Raw genomic sequence first — 8,958 nt, forward strand, 5'->3', positions numbered from 1 at the left:
TTTTTGCTAGCCCCAGAAACTGAATCAATTTTTGAATACCCATTTCAACATAAACTCTCAAGTATCTATATGACTGCTTGTGTCGTTTTAACAAATTCCAGAATTTTTTTTACAACCAAACTTCACAATTGTTTCCACAAATCTGGAGTTTATTCTACTTAACTCCAGAATTGCTTTCAACAAATCAAGTTCCTTTTCAAACTGTGGATTTGTTTTCAACAAAGCTGGACTAGTTTCTAACTGGCTCTGGTGTTTTTTGTATTAAATATGACCAGTAGCTGTCATGATTTCAGTTCCTTACAATTTCGCCCCCCATCAAAGCACCACCTTCCTTGTCAGCTGTAGTATAACAGTGTATGGGGTTTCACATGTAACATCCAGGGGTTGAAACACTCACTGATTGTTTTGTATCATCATGGGTCAACTCAATTGTTGTAATAGAGGTACCTGTAAGCTTCATCCAAGTGACAATCACTCAGACCAAATTTGTTCTCTCATTGTATCAGAATCAACACAGTTAACAGTCAGGAATGTTGGTGTGTTATAAACAGTGTCTTATCATGGACTCTTCTGAAAATAGGGTTAGGGTTAGGTTGTTAGTTGAAAATAGGGTTATGGTTAGGTCGTTAGTTGAAAATAGGGTTAGGTCGTTAGTTGAAAATAGGGTTAGGTCGTTAGTTGAAAATAGGGTTAGGGTTAGGTTGTTAGTTGAAAATAGGGTTAGGGTTAGGTTGTTAGTTGAAAATAGGGTTAGGTCGTTAGTTGAAAACAGGGTTAGGTCGTTAGTTGAAAATAGGGTTAGGGTTAGGTCGTTAGTTGAAAATAGGGTTAGGGTTAGGTTGTTAGTTCAAGTTAGGGTTAGGTTGTTAGTTAAAAATAGGGTTAGGGTTAGGTCATTAGTTGAAAATAGGGTTAGGGTTAGGTTGTTTGTTGGCAATCTCAGGTTAAGTGTTTCTGTTCAGGGTTAGAAATTTTAATTAGGGTTAGGGAAGGAGTAGGGTTTGAGTTTTTGAGGGATAATGTTAGCCATTGATAGTTGTGTTTGGTGAACACTTCTGAAAATAGGGTTAGGTCATTAAAGGTCAAGGCTATGGAAGGACTAGAGATTGTGTATTGGAGAAATAGGGCTAGCAATTGATAGTTGTATTTAGTGAACTGAAAATAGGGTTAGAGTCAGGTTGTTAGTTGAAGGATAATCTCAGATTAAGGATACGGAAGGACTAGAGTTTATGTTAGTGAGGAATAGGGTTAGCAATTGATTCTTGTATTTATTGAACTAAAAAAAGTGTTAGAGTTAGGTCGTTTGGATGTTAATCTCAGGTTAAAGACTAGAGTTTATGTAAATGAGGAGTAGGGCCAGTAACTGATACTTGTATTCAGTGTACTACCAGTAAGAAGCCTAGATTCCCTATTTCCAGAAGATTCCATTCATGAGACATCACCAGACACCCCTGATAAACACAGACACCAACATTCAGTTTGGTTTCAAAGGATTATTTCTGTCAACCATTGAGCCTGAATCAACAGTGCTAGTTTGTTGATGAAACCCCCATGTTGTTGTAATGTTGGTTTGAATCAAGTTTTCTACTGCCAAAACTATCATCTGCCACTAGTGTGACATTTATCAGCAGCCTGTGGATATCCTGGATACTGGGTTTCTTTCAGACATTTTTCCCTATGAAGGGGAAGGGACACTAGTTAGTATATTTTCTATAGAAATTTTTTAAAAATTTCTATTTCATCTCGGGGGAGGATTGGTGGACGCGTTATAGACGTTGGATGAGGCCCCTTTAGAGATGTCTGAAAGAAACTCTGCTTGATAGTGGCTGAAAGTTAAGCTATGGGACAACAAGCTTTGGGTGGCTTCTGTATTTTCAGTGCCGGACTCGCATGAATCAAAAATCATCCTGTCACATTGAAAACTAAAATAATTCATTTTCTGTCAATGCTTCCGCAAATTTTAACAAAGAATGATAGTATCTTGTAAATATTTTTATATAAATTATATGGTCTTGTTAATTTCTCGTACATACAATTGTTTCTTTGTACTCTTGGTTTTTTGATACATCTGTATATAGTTAAACAGAAAATACATCTTATACAGCCCTGGATTATATAGTTGTATTGGATTTGTATCAAATTTAACTTCCTACTGCCCATAATTTTTGTGTGTTTAATATTGTTGGTAAAATCAATAAGGCTAAGTGTTTCTAAGCTGCTGCTGAAGTATTTAGTCACTTCACTAGTGTATGGTGGAATTGAGCTGAAGTATTTAGTCACTTCACTAGTGTATGGTGGAATTGAGCTAAAGTATTTAGTCACTTCACTAGTGTATGGTGGAATTGAGCTGATGAAGTATTTAGTCACTTCACTAGTGTATGGTGGAATTGAGCTGATGAAGTATTTAGTCACTTCACTAGTGTATCGTGAAATTGAGCTGATGATTTATTTAGTCACTTCACTAGTGTATCGTGAAATTGAGCTGATGAAGTATTTAGTCACTTCACTAGTGTATGGTGGAATTGAGCTGATGAACTATTTAGTCACTTCACTAGTGTATGGTGGAATTGAGCTAAAGTATTTAGTCACTTCACTAGTGTATCATTAAAATTGAGCAGATGAACTATTTAGTCACTTCACTAGTGTATCATTGAGATTGAGCTGAACTATTTAGTCACTTCACTAGTGTATGGTTGAGTGATTAAATGTTTGAGATGTTAGTTCTGTTTGGCGCACTATTAAAAAATGTTTTAATCTCTCTTGGTTATTGTTAACTCAATGCAAGGTAAAGATGTTACCTAGATCTGTTGAGGTGTTTTTTATTTACAATTTTTGACATCTAAAACAAATAATTCGTTAAATTTGGATTAGTTTTTTTTTAGGAAAGTTCAAACAAAAAATGTGGTACAATTTGCATTTTGAAGTTAATTCCAAGTTTTTCACTTAAGTCATTGTGAGTCAGGTTTTTTTTTGTTTGTTTTTTAAGTTTGAAATGTATAAAACATGGTAAGCTCAATACTAGAGTCATTACTGTATTGTTGTTACTGAGATACACTAGACTGTATCGCTAGTCTGGTAAATATTTTTACTTGTGAATATTTCTTAATCTCATTCTGTGAATTGGTTGCTTTTTCACTTTGTAACTTTTAAAGGTGGTTGTACAATTTTTTAATGCATTCTGACAAAAAAATGAAGGTAATACGTCAAAAGTATTGCATTTATATCATTTTGTATGTTTTGAAACCAGACAGGTTTTGATATGTGAAAATGTGTTGTGAATGCCACACATCTTTCTTTATGTGTATGTTTATGTATCCTGTGAATGTGTTGTGTATGATGTACATATTCTCCCCCCCTCCCCCTTTCACACACATGTGTATGCAAAATATCCTTTGAATATGTCTGGTTATGTGTATATATTACCCATCGTACAATTAACTAGAAGTTTCCCGTAAGTGTAGTGTGTTATTCCCCCCTTTCTCTCCCCCCCCCCCCCCATGTTCAAGTCATTTTCATTGGTCAATTGGTGGCCCTCATATGCTCATGTACAGTTTGTATTTTGATAACTTTTTATACAGTTTGGCCTAAGCCATGGTGGTCCCATAATCCATGGTGGTCCCCATAATACATGACGGTCCCATAAGCCATGGTGGTCCCATAATCCATGGTAGTCCCATAGTTCATGGTGTTCCCTTAAAGCACTGTTGTCTCATAACTCGTGGTGGTCTCATACATAGAGCTATGTCATGGTAGTTTCCCTCACTGTATCTTATGTTTATAGCTCTAGGTTTATCTCCCCTCACTGTATGTATCTTATGTTTGTAATTCCAGGTTTATCTCCCCTCACTGTATGTATCTTATGTTTGTAATTCTAGGTTTATCTCCCCTCACTGTATGTATCTTATGTTTGTAATTCTAGGTTTATCTCCCCTCACTGTATGTATCTTATGTTTGTAATTCTAGGTTTATCTCCCCTCACTGTATGTATCTTATGTTTGTAATTCTAGGTTTATCTCCCCTCACTGTATGTATCTTATGTTTGTAATTCTAGGTTTATCTCCCCTCACTGTATTTATCTTATGTTTGTAATTCTAGGTTTATCTCCCCTCACTGTATGTATCTTTTGTTTGTAATTCTAGGTTTATCTCCCCTCACTGTATGTATCTTATGTTTGTAATTCTAGGTTTATCTCCCCTCACTGTATGTATCTTATGTTTAAATTCTAGGTTTATCTCCCCTCACTGTATGTATCTTATGTTTGTAATTCTAGGTTTATCGTAGCGCTTGACTGTTGTAATTGTTGTGCCAATCATTTGAATAAAGCTGAAATTGCTAAACACTTTTTCAACTATTAACAAGCGAGATGACAGGTTTTTAGTAGTATATGGTATTGCTGTTTTGTTTTATATTAGTTTTTTGCACGTAGCTCCGTTGGTCTTGAGAATAATAGCAGTATGTTAGAGTTGGTGGTCCACAGTTGTTTGTGGTGGTCCTCTGTTTTCTGTATTGGTGGTCCATATTTCTCTAAAAGCTAGTTTTAAAAAAAAAATAAAACTTGCAGTTGATGACTTGTGGATATTTTTTTTTATTTTCATAAGTTTTTCTCCTGGCCTCTTGGCGAATCCTAATTAGCCTGATTGTTTAATTAAAGTTTTAAAAAATTGTGTTTGGTGACCTTCTGACCCTTTCACGTTAAAGTTACGTTAATTATTTTATTTTTAAATTACTTTAAATGTATGACATTGACAACGTCTTTAAGTTTAACAACTTGGTGTATGCATGCGAATTTTATAGATGAGGGGGGGGGGGGGGAGGGAGGGATGTCTCATGGACCTGTAATTGAACACAACAATTCGCTACAAACCATATTACATCTTCACTACGGTTATTTGATTCTCATTAAAAATACATGGCTAGCAATAATTTTAATTATTTCTTAGCATATATCACCCCTTCGTTCATTTTTTTTAATTGAAAAAAACAATCTGTGTTAACATTAACATGGTTGAATTAAATTCATGTGTTTAATTAGTTTTAAATTAATATGATCACTAATTATTCATTTTAAGATGTTTCACGCTTCGACCTTTTCACTTAAAAGTAATTTAAAAAGTGTTTAACTTTATTGTGTGCGCTGTTTGGCTGTTCTAGTTTGTTCATGTAACCCAGTTTCGCTGATCTCCTTGTGTCTCTAGGCTGTTCCAGTAACTGTGTCTCGCCTACGGTAGACTGGATAGCAAGTAGAAGTGCTTTTGTTTTTAATAGTATGGCTGTTCTAATTGCCTCCCTAGTATTGACTTTGTGTCTACAGTCACAACTTGAACTACATGTGTTATAGTTCCTTGCATATTTTATCACACGGCTCATAAATATATGTGTGTATGTTTGGGAAAGAAATGTTAAATTATGACGTGTACAAATAAATTGAAGAAACCGATGGAAATAATGTAACTGGACTACCAATTTGAGTCGCATTAAACGATTTAATCACTGTGTGATGATTGAGATCGTTGTATTCTCCCCTTTTTTCTAGCCTCCCGTATTTTTTAAGACAGTCACACACGTACGACCTCTTTGAAATGTGCTTTTGTTTATCCCTATGGGGACTCCTGTTTATCCCGTTTGGAATCTCGTTCATCCCTATTTGAGTCTCGTTCATCCCTATTTGAGTCTCGTTCATATTTAGTTGAATCTCGTCTATCCCTATTCATGATCCTCGTTTTTCCCTTACCTAGGTGTGGGCTATTCCTATTTGAGTCATGTTTGTCCCTATTAGATTCTCCTTTGTCCCTATTAGATTCCCCTTTGTCCCTATTAGATTCTCATTTGTCCCTATTAGATTCTCCTTTGTCCCTATTAGATTCTCATTTGTCCCTATTTGAGTCATGTTTGTCCCTATTAGATTCTCCTTTGTCCCTATTAGATTCTCCTTTGTCCCTATTAGATTCTCCTTTGTCCCTATTAGATTCTCCTTTGTCCCTATTAGATTTTCCTTTGTCCCTATTAGATTTTCCTTTGTCCCTATTAGATTCTCCTTTGTCCCTATTAGATTCTCCTTTGTCCCTATTAGATTCCCCTTTGTCCCTATTAGATTCTCATTTGTCCCTATTAGATTCTCCTTTGTCCCTATTAGATTCTCATTTGTCCCTATTTGAGTCATGTTTGTCCCTATTAGATTCTCCTTTGTCCCTATTAGATTCTCCTTTGTCCCTATTAGATTCTCCTTTGTCCCTATTAGATTCTCCTTTGTCCCTATTAGATTTTCCTTTGTCCCTATTAGATTTTCCTTTGTCCCTATTAGATTCTCCTTTGTCCCTATTAGATTCTCCTTTGTCCCTATTAGATTCTCCTTTGTCCCTATTAGATTCTCCTTTGTCCCTATTTGATTTATGTTTGTCCCTATTAGATTCTCCTTTGTCCCCATTTGATTTATGTTTGTCCCTATTAGATTCTCATCTGTCCCTATTAGATTTATGTTTGTCCCTATTGGAGTTTTCCATATTGAAGTCATGGCTGTCCCTATGGAAGACATGTTTTTCCCTATTGTGGGGGTCACATTTTTCCCTTTAGAAGTCATAAGTCCCTGTCGGAGTTACTTCTGTCTCTATTGGAGTCATGTTTCTTCCTATTGGGGGGGGGGGAGGGGTCTTGTTTTTTCCCTACAGATATCATATTTTTCCCTAATGGGGGTCTTGTTTTTCCCTACAGATATCATATTTTTCCCTAATGGGGGTCTTGTTTTTCCCTACAGATATCATATTTTTCCCTAATGGGGGTCTTGTTTTTCCCTACAGAAGTCATATTTTTCCCTAATGGGGGTCTTGTTTTTCCCTACAGATATCATATTTTTCCCTAATGGGGGTCTTGTTTTTCCCTACAGATATCATATTTTTCCCTAATGGGGGTCTTGTTTTTCCCTACAGATATCATATTTTTCCCTAATGGGGGTCTTGTTTTTCCCTACAGATATCATATTTTTCCCTAATGGGGGTCTTGTTTTTCCCTACAGAAGTCATATTTGTCCCTGCTAGAATCACATCTCCCCGGTCCCCCTATATCTCTGGTCTATCCCTATATCACTGGTCTATCCCTATATCACTGGTCTATCCCTATATCCCTGGTTGGAATATCCCTATATCTCTGGTCTATCCCTATATCCCTGGTTGGAATATCCCTATATCACTGGTCTATCCCTATATCCCTGGTCTATCCCTATATCCCTGGTCTATCCCTATATCACTGGTCTATCCCTATATCTCTGGTCTATCCCTATATCCCTGGTTGGAATATCCCTATATCACTGGTCTATCCCTATATCCCTGGTCTATCCCTATATCACTGGTCTATCCCTATATCACTGGTCTATCCCTATATCACTGGTCTATCCCTATATCCCTGGTTGGAATATCCCTATATCTCTGGTCTATCCCTATATCCCTGGTTGGAATATCCCTATATCACTGGTCTATCCCTATATCCCTGGTCTATCCCTATATCCCTGGTTGGAATATCCCTATATCACTGGTCTATCCCTATATCACTGGTCTATCCCTATATCCCTGGTTGGAATATCCCTATATACCTGGTCTATCCCTATATCCATGGTCTATCCCTATATCCCTGGTCTGTCTCTATAATCCTGGTCTATCCCTATTGAGGCTTCTAACAGGTCTCTCCGTGTCTCGTTCGCCCTAACCTGTGTGCACGAAGTTTGTTTGATACACGACTTGTCAATTTTTTAGTACTACAGTCTACAGGCCGTGTTACATAAGACATACATTTTAGCTTCCTTATATGCTGGTCAAAAGTCATTTACCCTTTTGTTTCTAGTAATTCCTCTCATTCAGCCCTCCATTTTACCAATTTATTTAGTGTTGTTTTTTTTTAATGATTTTACAATAAAATAAAACGACGATGTCGCCGATAAAGGTCTGAGTGTACTGTAAAGTGTTGTTTTTTTTTTTACAAAGTGCAATATCAATGGTGTAACAATCTTCGGCTTTTTGACTAAATCAAATATAGTGGTCTACCGCGATTAGTGAATTGCTTCCCTTGGTTATAACTATTTTTAGAATGTGTTGAAGGCAGTTGCTTGTGTTTTTTGTTGTTTTTTTTTTCTGTTGTAAAATATTATATGCTGTAATATACATGAAAAGTACTGACAATTAAACAATTTTTGGAACATTTTGGTAGTCATGTTTTTTTTTTAAATTGTGTATATTGTAGATATAATATCATGATGTTACGTATGTTATTATATTGTAGCCAGAATACCATATTGTAACATACCATAGTGTGCCCAGTTTTCCATATAAAGTAACACACGGTCAGATATGTTATAGACAACAGAATCAGATGCAACATGGTGTGCTGCTTCAAGGAATATATGCCGAGAACATGCTACAATTATTCTCATATGCCGAGAATATGCTACAATTATTCTCATGCCTGCCGAGAATATGCTACAATTATGCTCATAAGCCGAGAACATGCTACAATTATTCTCATATGCCGAGAACATGCTACAATTATTCTCATAAGCCGAGAACATGCTACAATTATTCTCATATGCCGAGAATATGCTACGATTATTCTCATATGCCGAGAATATGCTACAATTATTATATGTCGAGAATATGCTACGATTATTATCATATGCCGAGAACATGCTACAATTAGCCATATGCCAAGAATATGCTCATATGCCGAGAACATGCTACAATTAGCCATATGCCGAGAATATGCTACAATTATTCTCATATGCCGAGAACATGCTACAATTAGCCATATGACAAGAATATGCTACAATTATGCTCATATGCCGAGAACATGCTACAATTATTCTCATATGCCGAGAATATGCTACAATTATTCTCATATGCCGAGAACATGCTACAGTTATTCTCATATGCCGAGAATATGCCACAATTATTCTCATATGCAGAGAATAAGCTACGA

This window comes from Physella acuta, unplaced genomic scaffold (assembly GCF_028476545.2).
Source record: "Physella acuta isolate Inbredline_101_S28 unplaced genomic scaffold, ASM2847654v3 ptg000639l, whole genome shotgun sequence".
NCBI lineage: Eukaryota > Metazoa > Mollusca > Gastropoda > Physidae > Physella > Physella acuta.